Here is a 21,112-nt window from a genome sequence, read left to right as displayed (position 1 = left end):
TGCAAGTGAGTTTTCTTCATAGATCTTGGTCTAAAAATCATTATGGGTTTTGCAAACAAAAATGAAACTGAATTAGCTGGCCTACAATTTCACTACTGTGGTCATAGCTCTGAACCATATAGGCATAAATAGAATGCACTTTTACTTCTAGAAAATACTCAGGTTTGGCTGCTTGGGAGACAGTGCAAACAGTGCTCTGTTTGTCATTTTAAGATCTACAGTTTAAGAACCAAATGTATATCAAAACACTGCAAGGAAGAAATTAGAGTCCAACAATGCCTGCTCTTCTTGTCCTCCATGTGTAAACATAGCTGAACAACTTAACTGTGGATAGGTGATTATATCTGATTTCACTGTAACCTGAACAAAGAAGATTGATCACTGGAGAACAAAAAAAAATTATTCCAGGTAAAATACTGGATTTAAGATTAGACTGTGAACATCACATAATGATGATTTTTCTGTGCTTATAGTCTCCAGTGGACATAATCAACTAACAACTTACAATAATATGATCTAGTTTGACCCACCATATAAGGGTCTCCAGTCACAAGCATTGCAGGGCTTTGTTTCATAAAAATCACACTCAGCTATTTGTGATGGCCACAGAGTGGAGACAGAAAATATTATAGAAATGTAGAGGCTTTTACTTGATGCTAACAGTGTGTGTATAATCAGACAAACAGATAGAGATGGCATCCCTATTTGCATCTAATGGAATAAACATGGCACTGTAGGACCCTTAAGTATGTCCATTCTTCTCAGGAAAATTTTTAGCATTAATTTCATTCACTCAAATACTAAATTATCTTGCTGAAGTGGTGCAATGCTAAAAGATACACTTAATGGGTTTGTTCTTCAGAAATGTAGTTACCTGTGTCAATGTTCTAAAGAATAGGTCACAAAAAAGAAGAGGCAAATTATGGAGTAGTAAGAGTCGTCTTAATTAGTCATCTCATTATGCACAATGAATCTTGTACTCAGGTACAGGCTTGAAAGTATACTGAATGTATTAATCTGCTTTTATGTAAAAGAAAGGTTAAGACTGAAAGGCTCAAAGCCAAAGGAGTCCTGTAATAAAATTTGTACCTTCAAAACTTTCAAGAAAAGAAAAAGACTCCAGCATCACATTTTCGGGATAAAATAATGAACAAGTTCACCATTCAACAGCTCTTTGTCTCCACTTCATAAGCTCTAAAGTTGCAATAAAAATGTTTTACTACGGTTATTATAGAAATTAGGGTCTTAAATTGCATGCATAAGTAGAAATCTAAACTTTTCTTATTAGAGATAGAGACATGCATTGGTTTCTCTGGATTTGAAATGATTCCCAAGCTCTGCAGTTGGGAATATTTAACTTTTTTGTCTAATATGCTTGCTTTTCCCAATTTTTGTAAGAGTATTTGCATGCTTTCTAGAACTTCGGCTTTTAGGAAGTTTTGAAAATGTTTGATCTTACAAGTGATGTTTACAGCCTGACAAAGAAATACAGACTTTACTAAAAATTCAAAGATTTTTAAATAAATGGTCTAACCTGAATTGTTTTAAACCCAGTTGTGTTTATTTTTGTCCTTGAATGAGGGTGGAAGGCAGGGAAAGCAAAAAAAAAAAAACAAACTTATTTTGTGTTCAAGAATGTGCCTCCTTTTTATATTATTTTGGTCTTGGGTTTTTATTTTCACTTGAACTTTGTCATTGCAAATTTCTGAGTGGTGATGAAAATTGGCATTTTCACATTGGAATATTCTTTCAGATAATGATGATTTGTTGGTAGCAACAGATTTTTTAACAATCAGTTGCTTTTGATGACAAAATTGTTTTCAGAAAAAGTGAAAGTCTTCAATAATGTTTCTTTAGAACAGAACATTCGTATTTTGAAATACTTTTGAATTCATCTCAATATTCAAAAAGTGCAGAGTTTTAATAAAATGGCCATATATGATTCTTTTTCTTTTCAAAAGACAGCAATAAAAGTGACCCGAAATTAATTCTTTTGAGCATTCTCTTATAAATTTCAAGGGCTCAATGTTTTGTTTGCTCCAAAACAGATGATGCTCAGACAATTTAAAAAAAAAAAACCCTCATAAAAATGGGAACCTTGGTTCCTACACAACTTTGGGATGTACTGGTCACTTCTTTTGAGGTAGTAGATCATGTCGAAGAAACAAGAGATGAAAAAGATTAATTCATTTACATAGTGTGTTCTGACCGCTTAATGAAGAACAGACTAAAACTTCTTTTGAAATCTCTGCTATGATTCACACCATCTGCAAGGCTTTTTTTCCTTGTTCTCCACAATGCAAATTCTCTTTGATGTTATTTAAAACCTGTGTTTTGCTGCTTGTCTATATGGCTGTTTATAATTTCACCGTTTGGTCAGGTGGTGAAAGATTGTTAGTAAAGAGAGACATTTGTCCTGTAAAGCACAGCTAAAAAAGTAAAACTGTTTTAATTTTTCTGAATGGAAATATTGGAGTTATCTATACCAGATTTTCAAGACACCAAGTATCCTTATTAAAAAGAAAACAGCTAATGTTGTTGTCAGGAAGAGTAAATGATTACATAAAACTCAGATGGAATTGCTCTTAGATACGAATTCTCATGCTACTTATGTAAGTTTATTTGATCATGTAAGTTCATCTCAGGAATGAAAGGGATCCAAGATTGCCTATATTAAATACAGCTTACTACAGAAAGGCCTTAGATTGAACTGATTATTGAAATCACAGGGAAAAAAAGTAATTAATTTTAGCAAAGGTATTGAATTTTTTTCCTATCAAGCCACACATCAATGAGTTGCTCTCTCATAGTCATCATGTAAAGAATGGGAAAGACAAATAAATACCTTGGTTTCTCTAACTTGTTTTTTCCTACTGAAACATCAAATACATGATATCCAGAGTGGAAATGTATTTATCCATGTTGTAGGTTCAGTATAACTGCAAGACAGGAAAAGCTGAGCAAATTGCATCAAACTAATTTTTTTTTCCACTGCATTAGGGGCCATGAGCCAGGCATCCAGGACTGTTGTTTTCAATTGCATAAATTCTGAAAACACAACTAATTAGAAAGAATAGGAAAAACAAGAATGTGCATTACAGAATGCTCCTTACTGTTTTTAAAAAATTCAGTTGGAAGGCACTGTTACTATCAAATTTTCTCTCTTTTATAACACTTCATTTGCCAGTTAAGGATTCTTTATATTTTGTAAAGACTTTTTAACAGAAACATAAAATTTTAAATTAATACAATGGATTTAGACATTACCTCAGACTAACATTAATAGGATATTAATATTACCAACAAAATATGTCTGAATGGAAATAAGTTTACCTCACAACATTTAAATACAAAATATGTTGAATTTACTATAAAATCAGGGAATGCATTTCTGCAAACAAAAATAAGAAGAAGTTAAAAAAGTAGATGAATGAATTTTCTGAAAAGTAAAATGTTGTTGAATTTCTGAGCAGTTATGTGGGCTAAAATTTAGGTCCAGTTTGCTCTGTGTTATATGGTATTGTCCCAGTATTTTCACTAGCTTATCACACCCAGTGTAAATTGATTTATGGTCCCAGTTCACTGTAAGCTGAACTTTCTTTGTTGTAGTCAGAGAGAGTTATCATTGACATCAGCCTCAAGGAACAAAGAATTGAGCCCTTTACATTCTCTGCTGTGACTTAGTTGTACAAATATGCGCTATACATGAAGGCATTGTGAAGTACTAGCATGATACATTGGCCTTTGGTGCAAAAACATTGACATTTTAGCTACATACTGCTTTCATTAGTAGTTGAAAAAATGCCACCAAAACAATTTTGTCATCATGGCTTTTCTCCAGAAACCTTTCTTTTTCCACTTTAAATACCTAACTTCTGCCTTTTCACTATCCAAATATTTCTTTTTATACCCAGGTTTTAGTTTCTCTATTCCTTTACAAACACAACTTATATTCTCTTAATATATCCTTTGAAATGAATTGAACACCTTAACAAGCCTTGAGATGTGTTTCCTCTTTAAAAGGTTTTTTGGTTGGTGTGGACAAGCATTTACAAAAATAAAACACGTATTTTGATTCTTTAGATGAAAGTTACAGGTTCCAGTGGAGTGTAGGAAGTGAGGAGTCAAAGTTCACTCTGAGCATGCCACATCCCGTAATATCCATGTAATGATCACTAATATTCAGTTTCTTCCTAGGAAGAACCTAGACGAAAAAAATACTTTTCATTTTAGCTTTCACAGGTAACTGTTTTATAACAATCACAAATTTTAAAACCAAACCTAAGCAGGTTTGTTAAACAGAGTTAGGCTTACATAAATCAGCTCTGAATTTCACTTTCATAGAACAGAACTGGATTCAGGTATGCTTACAAGAATTTAACTGCTATGAGAAATCTATTTAACTTTGCTTTGTGCTGTCTCTGAAGTTGTAGTATTTATCCTTCCTAAGGTAGAGAAGACTTTCTATTAATACTTACAGAGAATGCAGATAAAATTTCAAACACAAGCAATCTCTGGTCCTGGAAATTTATTTTATACATCTTAATTCCTCATTTTTTTTCCATTTCACTTCTACACAGTCCAGTGATCCGGAGTATTATCTTTCTTCATATGTATTCTCAAGAGTGCAAAATCTGTGTTATACACATGACTTACAGAGTTTTCTAAGCTATTTACTCTTTGTGGCTTTTTTTTTTGATTGGGGGGGGCGGTTTCACTATGAAATTGGCTGATGGCTGGCTAATATGCAAGACTAATTCTGCTTATGTTCAGCTGGAACTTCTGTATAGTAGGGGTTCTATTGTATTTTAATCATCCAGCTGTGTTCCACACAACTGCCTGACAGCCCTGACTGAGTCCAGAACTCACAGGATGCCTTGTGTAAGGACTTGAAAGGTTCTTCATGAAAATTTCGTTTCCTGAAGATTCCCAGGCCATGGAGGCAGGGATTTGAGAGTTTCCTAAATTTTGTTCCAATGCAGAGATGAAGCATAATCTCATCTATTCTGAGTGCATGTCAATGGCTATACAAGTGCTCTACTTAATAGATAATTATAAAAAAAGAAGGCACTTTGGAGCATTGTCTGTCAAGACACTTTTTTTTTCTGTTACAGTAATTATGGTAAAAAAATGAAAAAAAAAAGAATTCAAATATTTTAAAAAATTGTTGTCTTCTATATGCCAGATATTTAACCTCATGTAGCTGTGGTTTTAGACATCCAAGCCTACCATTACTTCCAAAGTAGTAATCTTGGAAGCTCCTGCTCAGATCTGGTGCTGGTGTCGAACCGAAGAGAGGAGATTTTGAATGGTAGAAGGGTATTTAGAATTTAGACTGAATACATCATGACTACTTAGGTTTGACCTGGTAAGGGGATGGAACTGCATTAAATGTGTCATCTGTAGGACATCTTGCCATCTTCTCATCCACTGATATGAGTGGACATTGTTTTTTTAATCTAAGCTCTCACTTTCCTTTTTCTTTTACTCTAACAAAGTAGCCGGATAAGTCAAAATATTTTTACGTATGTATTTTGTAGTAATTTGAAGTTTATACTCAGGCAGAACACATCTGTTCAAAGGAGGTGGGAATAATTCCCATTTCATAAAATAGACACACAATAGGTGTCTCACTACCTATCATTGTAAAACACATAATTGTCTAGAACTCAAATAAAATATATGGGAACTGGTTGAATGTTCATTGCAATTAAACAAATACTCATTTTTGCATGCCAACAGCAGTGAGTATGAAATAGGGGAGGGGAGGACTTAGAGGGATTCATTAACAAAATTTTGTCAGCTTTTGGTTTTATTATTTAGTTGTACATATTATGTAAAATTTCTTCTGATTCTTCATAAATACATTGAAATATTTTTGGTTCCAATTAAGAGAAGAGCTTTAAGTTTCCAGGAAAAAAAAGAGTATCCTTTATTTTTAGAGTATTTTTTTTTTAAATGCAGTGAAGGTGTCATTTGTATATTCAGAAATTACCCAGAGTAACCAAAGTTATTTCAGTAAAAAATGTCTTCCTACAGACCTTAGATACAACACTTTATATGAGATTATTTTAAAAGACAGTGGGGAATATGACAAAACGTTAATATTTTTAAAATTGACAGTGCAACAAAACAAGCAAAGTTTATGTGACTTAGTGTGTGTTGTTTTATGAGACTGACTTACATTCCCAATAAACACTAGAACTGTAGTATCTCTTTTGCTTTCATTTTTCCCCCTTGCTCTTCTCCACCTGTATTTGATCAGGTACAAAAAATAAAAGCATGTTACCTCAATTTTCACAATGAAAATGTAGAATTAAAGAAAAGTTTTAGCTCCTCTCAGTTTTCTTTCTGGAGGCTCCAGGCAGCTGCTAATCATTATGTTTGCAATTTTAAAACAAGACCCCAGGTTATTCTTTTCCAGTTTATTTACAAGAGTCTCCAGTATTTGATTAGACTCCTATGTTTGATAAGGATGCTAAGTAGAAAGAGTTGAGACGTTTAATTCTGTTATGTTAGTAACTGTCTGTTCTCTGCAGGATCATTTAGGTAGTCTGGGTAAACACAAAAATGGGGTTATATATTCTAGTAAGAGCAGCCCTAACACATATTAGGCAGTCACACTCCTAAACATCACCTCCTTCTATTAATGGAATATTTTCAGTGGACTTTTGTTTCATGTATGTTGTAGATCTCTAGAGTTGAGCAGTTGGTTTATAAATGCAACAAAAATACCATTTGAAATGACAAGAAAACTATACATTTGTGAGAAAATTAGGAAATAAATCCAAGTGGTTTCTCCCTTTCTTTTCAAGTTCTGAAGCCTTTGACTTAGTTGATTGTATATTTTCTGTTTCTGAGAAGCCAAAGAGAAGTAAATTTGTTCTGCCTGGCTCATGTGAAGTCCAGCACAAGACAGCAGTCAAGCAGTACATTCTGTTTAGTTTGGAGCTCATAGGTAAAACTGATATCCTCTTGAAACTGAAGTTGCAGAGGTCAGAAAACTTGACCTTCTATGTGTAGGTGTTATCTCTAGTAGAGGAGTACACAATTAGGATTGTGCAAGAGTGCCAGAACAGGCCAGGAATTTAATCATTAAGTTCCTGAGGCAGATGTACAGTTGTAAAGGCAAAGCATGATGCTTCCATAGAACAAGGAGAAAAAAAATATCCCAACAAAAGAGCTAAAAAATTTTGTTCTTACTTATCCTTTCCATCATGATGTATTTTTCTTTAAAACATAATAGTTCATCAGCCTAGTATAAATTTTTCTTCCTGTAAGTGCTTTACGAAACAGATGGCACTGGTAATGATACTTAATGTTAATTTGGTAATTGTCTCTACTATGGGACCCTTGACCTCAGCTTAAGCTTGCCAAGCTTTAAGCATTTTGGGCAGAATTTTCCTGCTCATTGCATGCCTTTGTTTAAAGGGCATAAGAGAACAGCCAAACTCCATGTGGTTATTGCATTTCAGACATTAGTTTACTAAAAACTTTGGCATTTGTTGGAATTCAAGCTATTGAGTATAGATGAACTGTCCTTTGAGATTATAAAACTATTGTCCAGATTTAACAAAAGCATAATTTTTTAAAACTGCAGCTCAGACACATCATAAAAACTTGTCAGAGACTGACTACTAGCTTGTTTTATAATGTTGATTGTTGTGAGCATGCTGAATTTTCACAGAACTGTCATGAGCTGAGTGAAATAAGCATTTCCTGCTCATGAGATGAGCAAGGTCTTTTCTGTAATTTCCCCTGTAGGTTGTCAGAAGATGCTGTGCAGTATAGTAATGAGAGTGGGGAAGCTTAAATTGGAATTTGATAGGGGGTTGCTTTGTCTGGTGACTCCTGTGCAGGGGGTTGGCTGCCTTGCTGAACAGTGAGGTACTTGCTAGGTGGAGCAGGGGACGACGGAATTTGTGTGACTAAGAGAAGGCATTATCAAAAACTTTGAGATGAGCTGGCAGAGAGGATTGGGTTAGCAATCAGACTGGCACAGGAGACAGAGGGAAATCAAAATGATACTAGCTGTAAGCCGAAGGACAGAAATGAACCTACTGTTTAGGCACATGTCCGTTCAGAATATGGATCTAAGCTTAAGGTTTTGGGGTTTTCTTTTTGTTTTCAAATAGTGCAGTCTATCAGCAAAATGAACCAACTTCTTCTGTATCACAGAAGCAAAGAATAATAGTACCATAGAATTGCTTGGCTTGGAAGGGGCCTCAGATATCATCTAGTTCTAGCTGCCCTGCCACGGGCAGGGACACCTTCCACTAGACCAAGTTTTCCAAGATCCTGTCCAAAAGGGCCTTGAACATTTCGAGGGAGGGGACACCCACAACTTCTCCAAGTGACCTGTTCTAGCTCCTCACCACCATCACAGCAAAGAATTCCTCTCTAATATCTTATCTAAACCTACTTTCTTTCAGTTTGAAGCCACTCCCCCTGGTCCTGTTACTACATGCTCTTGTTACAAAAGTCCCTTTCTATCTTATGATATCTCTTCAGGTAGCAGAAGGCTGGAACTAAGGAACTCTTAAATCTTCTTTTCTCCAGGCAAAATAATCCCAGTTCTCTCAGCCTTTTGTAATAAGAGTGGTGCTCCATCCCTCTGATCCCCTTGGTGCCTCCTCTGCGCTCTCTCCAGCAGCTCCGTGTCCCTCCTGTGCTGGGAGCCCAGGGCTGGGGGCAGCTCTGCAGTGGGGTCTCAGCAGAGCGGGGCAGAGGGGCAGAATCCCCTCCCTGCCCCTGCTGCCCACGGGGCTCTGGCTGCAGCCCAGGACACGCTTGGCTCTCTGGGCCGGCAGTGCCCATGGCTGGCTCGTGTCCAGCTCTCACCCACGGCACCCCCAAGTCCTTCTGGGCAGGGCTGCTCTCCATCTGTTCATGCCCAGCCCAGGCTGGCACCAGGGATTGCCCTGACCCAGGGGCAGCCCCTGAGCTTGGCCTTGTTAAACCTGGTGAGATTCCATGGGCCACTGCTCCAGCTTGTCCAGGTCCCTCTGGATGGCATCTGTCCCTCAGGAGTGTCAACTCAGCTTGGGCTCATCTGCAGATTTGTTGAGGGTGCACTCAATCCCTTCATCTGTGTCATAAATTAAAATATTTAATAACACTGGACTCCTGAGGGACAGCACAGAAAAAACAGGACAATTCATCAGGAGTGGTCTAATCACCCTGGTGTCCGGGGTAAAGGAATGGACAGTACCAGGACAGAGATGAATGCAGTTTTTTGGTGGCCTATGGTCCACATTGGGATAGGACATTCATCTGACATTCAGGGAAATTTTGTGCAATGGACATTAGAAAAGTCTCTCTATTTTCAGACACACACACACATGCACACAGACACACACACACACATGTACTCTTTCTAGTCTTTACCACTTTTTACTTGCAGCTTTGGATTTTTCAGGAGATAAAGCTTCCGCATGTGATAATGTCTTGTCACAAGAATATAAATTGGATGGCTCATGAACCTGACCTGCCCACAGGTTCATAGCTACAAAACAGGCAGACAGAGCAGAAGAAGCATGGCAAATGCACTGTTGGCAGTGTTTAGACAGTTAACAGGGCAGACAGTGGACTTGGGTGAGTGGCCCAAGCGCTAGATGACAGTCCTGGAGGTTCAGCAAATTGGGATTTTGTCGGCAGTGCACTTTCAAAAAACCAAAATGCAGTAAAAAACAAAATAAGAAAAGAAAATTATAGGTAAAAATGAACTTTTCAAAAGACAAAGACCTCCAGAAGGTAATATGGTGGGCATTTATTACACTGTCTGCAGCTTGTTTGCCAATTTCTTAACATCCTTTAGCAGACAAATGAAATCAGTTGTATTATCCAATAGCTATTCAGCACATTCATCGCATGCTAGGGTTTATATCTAAACACTGGGATTTATATTAATCTTGAATTAAATTGAGAAGTCTTAGCAGAATTAACCCTGTGTTGTTGAGATACTGAAGCCCAGAAAAGTGTGGTGTTGAGTCCTTGTCAAAGAGACAGTAAGATACAACACGCACAAAAGAAAATTCTCCTATGCAACCAGAAAGGAAAGAAAAGGAATGGAAAGAAATGAGGAAGGAGGGGGAAAGAAAATTAGATAAAATTGCATATTTATGTGAAGTACATTAGTACAATTCCTACTTACAGATATATAACATAGCTGTGTGAAGAAACAGTTATAACTTTAACTAATTAGATTTAACTAAGATTTAATAAGATTTAGATAACTGTCAAATTTAAATGTATGAGATGGAGAAATGGTCAGATGCTGAGAGCCTGTTTTTCACAGGAAATGGATTATCAGAGGGAAGGTATAAAATATTGTATTCATACATTTAAAGTTAAAAATGCAGCAAGCTATGCCAGAAGTACTCTGTACAACTGAAAAAATCTGAATATTTTCATATTCTTCTTCCTGGTCTGTATCTGATAAAAACTATGAAAAATACATGGCTTTGTGTGTGTGCAAGTGTATACATGCTTTCAACATTATCTTTTGCCCTAACATCATTATAAATTATAATTTATTTCCTCTTCAAACGTAAGACCTTCAAAACCTGACATTTTATCCTAACATAGGATTTCATTATGACCTAGCTTTCTCTCTTTTCTTTTTTAATTTCACAGCATTCCACTGACAACAAAAGAGGAATAATAATTTAAATGACAGAGGTGAGTAGATAATCAGAAAATAGTGTGCCTAAAATCCTCACAATACAGATGATTTAGAGTGTAGCTGTTTCACCAACAATTGGAGTGTTGACTGCATTAGAAATGTAATTATGAGAGTGAAAGATGATAGTTCAGGTGGCCTGTGTACATAATGGTTAATCATATGCTCATAAATATGGCCAAAATTTGAAAGATAACTTTTTGTCTACCTGGTGAGCTGGCAGAAAATGAATAAACTGATATATGATGTAACATTAAAAGGAATTAAACATTAAAGAGAATCAAGCAAGTCTTGTGGTCAAGAACATCAGCTATTCTAACAAAGAATCAGTTATTACAAATCTGATTCATTCATTCAATGGACCTTCTCATAATGCCAAAATCAAATATACCAAGTATCTGCTAAATCTGATATGCTTTCAACCTACCACAGAAGTGAGAAACGTATCTCATTTTGTTTGTTTGTTTGTTTGTTTGTTATTTTAATACTTGTTCAGCAAGCAGGAAAGATGATCTTTAGGAAAAGGAGGAAGGAAGAAAGGAAGTGGCGGGAGTGGTGGAAGTGGCAGAAGGAAGGAAGTGGCGGAAGGAAGTGGCGGAAGTGGCGGAAGTGGCGGAAGTGGCGGAAGGAAGGAAGGAAGGAAGGAAGGAGCAGAAGGAAGTGGCGGAAGGAAGTAAAGAGGGAAGGAAAGAAAGAAGGAAAGAAGGAAAGGAAGGAAAGGAAGGGAAGAAGGGAGGAAGGGAGGGAGGAAGTGGCGGAAGGAAGAAAGAAAGAAAGAGAGAAAGAGAGAGAGAGAAAGAGAGAGAAAGAGAGAAAGAGAGAAAGAGAGAAAGAGAGAAAGAGAGAAAGAAAGAAAAAGAAAGAAAGAAAGAAAGAAAGAAAGAAAGAAAGAAAGAAAGAAAGAAAGAAAGAAAGAAAGAAAGAAAGAAAGAAAGAAAGAAAGAAAGAAAGAAAGAAAGAAAGAAAGAAAGAAAGAAAGAAAGAAAGAAAGAAAGAAAGAAAGAAAGAAAGAAAGAAAGAAAGAAAGAAAGAAAGAAAGAAAGAAAGAAAGAAAGAAAGAAAGAAAGAAAGAAAGAAGAGGAAAAAGAAATTGCATTTTGAAACTGGTGTAGATCAGATATCTACAACCTTTTTGTGACTTAGCTTCACATGATGAAAATAGAAACACTCAACACTTCTTTAAATTTCACAAACCCAGTGCAGATACCTCATTTATTATCTTAAGCTCAATACTGCTGCTTACCTTTAGAGTGCTTAAACCACAAAGGTTATGCCTTGTTCTTTGACTGGGAACCACTAAGATCAAGCATAAAAAGTGAAGTAAAAGCAGTGAAGAGGAAAAAAACCCATATTTTTAGGTCTTTGCGTTACTAGCTTGAAAAGTGTCTGTAAGATACTAGTGTTTTGGCTGTTGTTGGATGGATCTGGCCCTGCATCAAGGCCATCCTTCCAGCATTCCCACACTGAGCACCAGGCTGGAGTGGGTACGATTCTAGGAGGTGACATAGCGAGGACAGTTGACCCAAACTGATGAAAGGGATATTCCATCCTGTATGAAGTCAGTTCAGCAATAAAAGCCAAGGGAAAGGTGGAGGAAGGGCAGGCACTAGCCATCCTCGGCTGATGGGAAATAGAGAATAATTGTTTCCCTTTGCTTTTGCAAGCATGACCTTTGCTTTTACGTTATTAAACTGTCTTTATCTTGATCTTTATTTTCTCCTCTTGCTTCCTGATAAGGAGGGAGGTAAAGACAGGCTTTGTGGGCACCTGGCATTCAGCCAAGAACAAACCATCACAATGGCCAAAGTTAAAGAACAGAGCCAAAACCAGAATGTAGAGACTTGGATACAAGTGAGAAGAAATTATAACAAAGATCACACATAATGTGCACTTTGTAGGAATGCATGCTGGGCTAAGTACCATAACAGCTCTACATAGAAGCTGCTAGTTGTTGACTTTCACCCTTTCTTTCCCTGTCTTGTGTAGTTGTATTGTACAGGGCTGGACAAAGGAGGTAAAAGATTAGGGTATTTTGCTTTAGAAATTCAATTGTGTCAAAAATGAGATTACATTTCATATATTGTATTTTTTTTTTAATAAAGAAGACACAAGTAACTCCTGGAATAACAAATCCACTGATAACATTGGTACTTACGTGGGACTCAGTGAGTGAATCAATTCTTATTACAGTTAGCTGAAAGTAGGAGCATGGATTCATGTTGTTTATTTCTCACATGTATAAGTACTGCCTTCAGAGATCCTGCAGGTTTTGTTTTGTTTTGCTTTTTCTTCTCTGAATTCCCAGGCTTCCCACTGACATTTTAATAGAAACTGACACATTCCTCTAAATTTCCCTATTTTGAAGTAACGACATTTTTCATCCATAACTGTTTTGACCAGCTTAACAGTAGATACCTTCATTTCTTTATATATTCTGTAAAAGGAATAAAGAAAATGTGGGTGTGTTGCTAAGTAGTCTGTTTGACACTAAAATCCTTACAATAAGGTTGGCATATAAGCATTTAACAGTACATGACCAGAATTGGGGATATTTTAATCATGGGAGATCATAGCTAGCTTTAATCTATCCATTACTAATTCTGTATGCTAAATCCATAGAGGATATAACTTGTAGGGGTTTTATTCTAACTATGTGATTTCTCATTTCAAAGAAGTACAAGACAGTTTTTACTTTATATTTTTTGGTTTGAAATACAGACTCCAGACCATGGAAACAGAAGCTTGTCTGATATTCACTTCATTGTTGGGATCAGTCTTTTGCTACCGCTGTTGCCAAATTAGAATGACAAGAAACTCTTTTGGAGACCTTTTCTGATTAATTAAATTTCTTCTGTCTTTTTTCTCACACAGGGTGGGTGCAGGGGTGTGTGCAGCACATATTTGTCACCAGCAACCCACTCTTGATCTCTTGTCAAGGTGTAGCAGGAACAAGAACTTAGGACCCTGTTCAAAGAACCACGATGGTTTCTTAGGCTTAAAAATTGGTATGGTAAAATTTCATTTAACATTAACGATGAAAATCCAAAATACTCCCGGGGAAGATGAGAAGTATATCAATATAATTATGCTTTGGGAAACTGGCATATGTGTCAATTACAATGATTGTGGGAGACTTTTTCAGGTTCAACCCCTCTTTTTAATTTTTTTTTTATTTTAATGAAAATGCCTGTCCTTACATTTTGTCCATAGCTCCTCAAACAAACTTTACCCAACTGTTGCCCAGATATTACTGCTGTGAAATACATCAAATAATATTTCTTGCACTTTGATGCTGGCCATGCTTCAAAATTTAATGCTTTTCAAGAATGGCACACCAGCAGCACTGTGCTAAAGCCACAGTAGCTTCCTTCAGGACTTGTGACCTTTCCTTGGGTTTTCATCATCCCTCAGACCAAGCACAAAACATGCATTAGTTCTGTTAATCTCCCCCCAGTTTCAGACCTCTTATTCTGCTTAATAAATTAAGGGCATTTATGGAGGCCTGTAGCTGGCAGGCTCTTAGTGAAGGTTGGATGCTCCTTGTTAAGAGTATTTCTCTCTGGGCCTGTATTCCTTCCACTCAGATACCCATTCCCCTGCTTCATTTAAATTTTAGTATTTGACAAAGCCTCCACTATTCAAATATCCTAATTGTATTTTCTGTCTCACAGCAGTAAAGTGTTTTTGTTCATAAAATGCAGGGGTATGGCTTGGTGTTGAAATGCTACTTAAATCTGTTCATTTTTGTCATTAAAATGTTTTCTCCATCTTATTGGCCTCAGAGATACAACATATTTTCTCCATGAGGTTCCTAAGGGACAGTAAGCAATATGCTACAGGTCAGTAACATCATATTAGTTTAGTAACACCTGGAATAACTCAGCTGCAAATGCTCAAATTATTCTACTTACCCACACATCTCTAATTATGAATAGGAAGCCAAGGATTTAATGAAGAATTATACAATTCTTTAATGGAAATTTTATGACAACTTAGTTGGCTCGGTTTTTGTACTTTAATTTGGATCCATTTACACAGCTGGGTGTAGCTAAGAAGTCCCTTAGGCACACAGCAGTTCCTGGCTGGCATAAATGCAATTCTGACTTGTACTGCTGTTGTCTGAAGCCAACATCTTCACTGTGGGGTTCTGGAAACTCAACTAAGCTTCAGAAAATGCTTTATCTGTACATCTAATGTTGGGTGGCCGGACTGGAAGATCAGAGATAGCTGCTCCTGATTTGTTATGCAGAGTTGCCTTTAAATGGCCTTGTTTATGAACAAGATGTGTTTTAGTCACATCAGCAAAACCTTTGTTTTATTCTTCAGAGATCTAGGTCTGACTTTAGCTACAACCCTAAGAGTTGGCAAAGGTAGGAAAAAAAGCTCAGGGAAAAGTCTTTATACCGACTTTGTGTTTAAAACTGAATAATATGTACCCCTAGTTTTAGAGAACTAAATATGATGAAAAATCTGAAAAACTTTGTAGGATAAATTTTGTACTGATCTGAAAAAATAGATTATAAATCCTCTTATTCAGCATGCATCAAAGACTTATTGTGTCTATCACCTGTTCCTGAAATCAGTGGATCAGAGCCCAGCAATGTGCATCAAGTTCTGAAAGTATTCTGCTTTCTAAGAAAATCAAAGATAAAATCAAAGATAAAAATATATGCACTGCCTCTGTTTGTTTTTATTGTTATTTTTTCAGTTTTGTTTAGAATATTAGATTTAACAATAAAAATTATTATCATAACACTCTGGTTTTGATTCATTCCCATCTCTGATTACTCACTTCTGTAGAGATCCCAGCATCTTCACCCTTATGGTCTTACAAGGGCCATAAAACTTGCAAAGTTGAAGCAGAGACCCTCCTGCCAATGCTTTTTCTTGCTTAGTTTCCTGAGAAGAAGAGTTTTTCCTCCAAAGATAAATATTTTCACTGTTGAAAGATGGTGAAATAGCTGCAGTAGAAATCAGTGTTCAATACATCCCATCTGTGGGTAAACACAATGATAGATTTCTTTTCAAATGCAAACAAGAGATGATTTTCAGACGTGATTCCTTTAGAGTAAATTTAAAATGTGAGAATTCATACAGCATAATATAAATGTCTGGCAGTTCAAAGCATAAAATATTTCATCCTTGAGTAGTGGTTTTATAATTCAGAAAGTGATTAGAACAATACATTGACTCTTTAACATGAACCATGATATCCTAGGGATTGATTGTCCTATGGGACTCCTAAGATGCCTTTTCCTCATAATCTTTCTAGAAAATGACATAAATTAAATAAGTTATAAAAAAAAAAAAAAGAAGTAGAATTATACGCAGGTGTTGAACAAGCCCTTAGCCCAGCATAAATATTGTGTGCAAGGTACCCAGGCTCAAGTTCAATTCAACTTTGAGGTAACTTTCAGGAACAGAATTAAGAAGCAGCAATTGTAATAATGAAAATCTCCCAGATGTTAATGCCAGTTTTGCATCATCAGCTTCTAATCAGTCATATCTTTTTCTTTTGTAAAGGAAGAAAAACACATAGTGCAAGCACACCTGATTCATCAAGGTGTGATTCTACCTAGACACTACTACTGAATTGTGATGATGCAAGGTGTTTAACATCCAAGGATATAATACTCAGGCAACTTGACAGCTGAAAACTGAGTTATCTAAATAATTTTCTTTTTTTTCCCTCCAGGACTTTTGGAGGTGATGTACGTCATATGCTTAATTTCTGCAAACTCAGATAGTGCTTTGAACTGGCACAAAGAGAAGACAACCTATGTTAATTGTTTTAAATCCCAGACACATAAGTAGAAGCAAACTTGTGAATTCATCGAGAAGTAAACTGATCTTATGAAGTAAATAGTTTAATTTGCCTAAAAGCCCTCCTTCTCTATCTAATTCCAGCTGATCTGCTCTGTGTCTAAATCTACTAGCAGAGATTTTTTAGTAACTACATTTTTGGGGTTACTAACTTCCAGGAAAATAAATTCAAACAAAAGAAACTGTATGCACTGAAAGTAATAGTTATTAGTATAATGTTGTTTGGACTTTTCTTCTAACAAGCATAGTATGAAGGAAAGAGAATATGACTTCTAAATTTTTTTGGCTCATTTGATTTCATGTCTTAATTTTTTCACTGTGTTCCAAATATAATAACCCATTCTTTATGTCTAAAGTATTACCTTATTTTATCTTAAACCTTAGTCACACACTTTATTCAAAATAGTTCCACAGAAAAGAACTTTCAGATTTCTTGAAGGTAATATTGCATAATGATTATCAAAAATGGACTCTTTTAGGATAATGTTTGAGGTCTGGAAATCCTCATATACATATCTGGTTTATCAGTCTATGTGAAATCAGCCTGTAGTGCCTGTAATTTATGGCATTTACAGTTGAGAACACAGGATGGATGTAGCCTTTATCTGACTAGGTTGAGAAGGAATAAGAGGGGAAGGGAGAAAGGGAGAGAGGAGTACACCCATGGGTGTCTCAATTAGCTGCTACAGGTCATATAACTGCCCTAGAAAGTGCTAATAGGAGGGCTACACCCCTTCATCCTTCCCTGCAATGTCTCTAGCCAAAGCCAGGAAATATTCTCACACAGAAACACAGAATGTGTTTTGCCTCATTCTGCCCTCTTATCTTTAATTTGATATTTGACTTCAAACAGTATGTTAACAGAATTAGTCAAAAGAGTAATGCAAGGCATATGAGCCTTGGAAAAGACTGTTTACAGCTACTAAACAATAGAGTTTTAGTGAGAAAACACATTTACAAGATAAGTTCACTTGAGTTTTGATTAAAAGTTACCTTTGATTACACATTAAGGTAATAAAAGTTAAGGTAATAAAAGTATTTAACAGCACACTCTTGTAAATGAAATATTTTAATTTTTACAAAATGGCCTTTTAGTTGGCATAAGTAATTATTTACACTTCAATAAAAAAAAAATAGCTTTTATTCGTGCTGCATTAAATAATTTGAATTTCACTAAAAGATAAAATTGTCTTTTGTTTTTGTTTGGTAGAGGAAATTTTGTATCAAAACTTAAATATTATTTGAGGCTTAGAAAGAGGAATATTGATTAATTGAAGATAATGCTTGGAGTGTCTGGAGCTAGTAGAGCATACAGGTCATATTTAAGTTTCATATCACACTTCTAAAACGAATAGGTTATCAAACTATATAACTTTGGGGTCTTAGACAAACTCAGTTAAAACAGTTCAAATGTGTCTTGGAGGGACTTTATGATGCTGAATTGTACCCCCATTCACCTGTTTAGCCCAGAAATAAGCCTGGCACCTTTAAGATTCGTTCTGAGAGAAAGTGGGGGAGAGAAGAAGCGTGCAGTTTGTTTTCAGACACTGCACCCACTCCTCCACATTCCTGCTCCTGGACTGTGTTGTCTCTGGACAGACAACCAGAGAGAGCTCTCCTTTGCTTTTAGTTAGTTTTTAGCTAGCTGAGGCAGAGAGGTTCCCTGGACTGTGGTTTTTTTTCTTTTCTTGGAGCTTATTAAACCTGTTCTGGACTGAGCACCCAGCAGAGCACCAGGAACTCCCGCTTGTGGCCCACCGGGCTGGGACTGGGCTGTGGCATTTCCAGTGTCGGAGGGTCTGATAAGAGACTGAGTGAGCTGAGCTACAGCCCACCAAGGGGACTTTCTGAGTTTGTCATCTCTTCAGGGCAGCGAGAGGTTTTACTGTTTATTATTGTTCTTCTTTTGTGCTGCTTTGCCTGTTAAATAAACGTGGGGTTTTCCACTTTTCTCCAAAGAAATCTTTTCCTGAACCGGTTGGGGGAGGGGCCACTTGATTCTGCATTCTAGAGGAACCCCTTTAGAGGTTTTCTCCCAAATTTGCCCTAAACCAGGACCATGTATTTTTCATTTAGACAAAGCACAGTTTTCTTTCAAAATTAAGTTTATCAGCCTTTTTGTTTTCCACTACATCTACAATCAAGTTCCAATATAAAGAAGCAACAAAAACAAGCAATAAAACCCCAGCTGACCAACCAAAAGTATTCCGCTAATTTTTGAAATCAAATCTAATTTTATACAAAGATTTGACACAAAGAGGTTTAAAGTTACAGAAATTGTTAAATGCAGTGATGTGAAATTTTAATTTTAGATTCTGGTCTTACAAAGAATAAGTCATGCTGTAGAAGTGTGTACCTAAGGAGGTACTTGGAGAGCATAAGGAAGTCTGCAAGCTGACCCAGTAGCTCATGGAAAGAGTTTAGCATTTGTGTAATCAAGAATTAGTGGATGAGCCAATTCATATAACAGCACAGAATGGAGATAGCAGCAACTGAACTTTTCCTTCTTGTTTTCAGAGAAAAGCCTATGTGTAATCCAACAAAAGTGGAACAAACGGAAATATTCAGTAGAAGAATTGGGCAGTACTAGTGTAATAGAGAAAAATATAGGAAACAGAGTTTCATAAAGAAACATAGATTGAATATTGAATTTTAAATGCTGTGATTTTCTGGCTTTTGGAAATCATCATCCTAATCAAATATGATGACTTGATATAAAAGCTGAAGCCTACAGTAAATTAGAGAGAGTAGTTCATAGAATGTCTGTAAAAATGTCTGGTTTTAAAAGATTAAGTGATTTTTTCATAATTCACTTTTAAAAAAAGATTTTATAAAATAAATTCTGTAGGTCATTGAGAAAACAAGATTTTACAGATCATTGTATGTTTTTTTAAGCAGAAAATGAGAGAAAGTTTCCTATTGCTATTTTCCTATTGCAAATCCCTGTTTGAAACAATTATTGTATATTATGTACCGCATTGGCATTTCAGATTGAGTTTTGTTCTACTTACACTTCCCATATTCAGAGACCTCTCAGGTTTATAAAGACTGCCTTTGTTCCCCTTGCCTTTTTTTTCCCTCCCTGGAAGAAAAAGGAAAAGGAGATAAATTAATAAGGACATTCACTGCTACCCCCTCAAAGGATAATGTGTTAAGGGTGTTATTCCTGCTTGAAAAATGCCAACACTTCTCAGAAGGAAAAGGAAGACTCTGATCCATCTGGGGCAGAGGAGGCTCCTAGAACTTATTTAAAAGAACTTATACAATAAGCTATCAAAAGATATGAAACTAGTTTTTCATAGATATTCTAATGCAGGATAAGCTTTTGTTTGTATTGAAACCCTTGAAATTACTTTAACAGTAAGTGCTGAAGTACTCTTGTGATCTAAGTGCATTTACAAGTGGTGCTGGATTCAAAGTAATGTACACAGGAATTTTATAAAGACATTACATTCTAAAATTAGGAGGACTAGCCTTTACAGATGATAATGTTTCAATTTTTAATCTAGATTTATGCTTTACCCCTATGTGTGGTAGATGTTAGGCTACAGGAAGGTATCAATCATTATGATATTTAAGCAATGCGCTTTTCAGGCAAGAAGGAGCAAGCACGTGAGAGAAAAATCAAGGAAGTTGTGGGAAATCTGGAAGCAGATGGGATAAATCATTACAGGTTTGTGCTTTTCCCAAAAAGATGTATTTCATTAATTTCAAGGTTAGCAATCGGGTTAGTCATTTTCCTTTTCCAGAAAGGGTTTTATATAGCTTTTTTTATTATTACTTTGTGTATTTTTGATTAAGTGATCCAGACAATTATGAAACACCGTGGCCAAGAAATATTAGTCACTTAAAATGGTAAATAATAAGAGAAATCTAATTTTTTCTTAAAGGAAAGGAAAGGTAAAGGAAAATATACTATTTTGCCTGGAAAGGTACAGTTCTATAAATTGAAAGTTTTAGGAAAAATGTATAAGAGCCTCACTTTTTGTGCAACATGTGTAAAATGCTTACTGCCCTGCAATGCAGACACTGCACCATTTTCATGATGTAATCAGCAAGCAGACTTCACTCCTGGCAATAATATTGTCATTAATTTGGTCTGGTCACACTCAAGAATTTGGTGAACTGAAATTAAATGGAAAGCTAATTGATTATAGCTATAATGGCTATTTGGATTCAGGACCATTTTTATATCATCAATTCCTACCAAATTAGGTAACACTTGTTTGATCCAAGACAGTCCCCACTGAAAGATTGTCAAACACACTTCTCCCACAATAAGCCTCAGTAGGTTAATACTGAGGTTTTTATGTGATTTCTCTACGTCCCTAATTCACTTCTATTGTGAAAAGGTCTGAAGGAGCTTCTAAAATTAATTAAATATATAGTTGAATACAAAGATCCTCAGCAAATAATTTCTAAAATTAATGTTAAATATTACCTGAAATGAAAAGTATTTTTTAAAAAGGTATTCTAGACTTGAAGATTTCAACAAGTTGACAATAGAGTTAAAACTGCTTCAAGTCCATGAGACATTGTGACTACTAAAAATTTAATTAGAGAAAAAACAAATGGGTCTTAAGCTTCTTTTTTCCTTCAGAAGTAGCA

Source organism: Fringilla coelebs (assembly GCF_963513975.1).
Source record: "Fringilla coelebs genome assembly, chromosome: Z".
Lineage (NCBI taxonomy): Eukaryota > Metazoa > Chordata > Aves > Passeriformes > Fringillidae > Fringilla > Fringilla coelebs.
Note: the sequence above shows the minus strand (reverse complement) of the source record.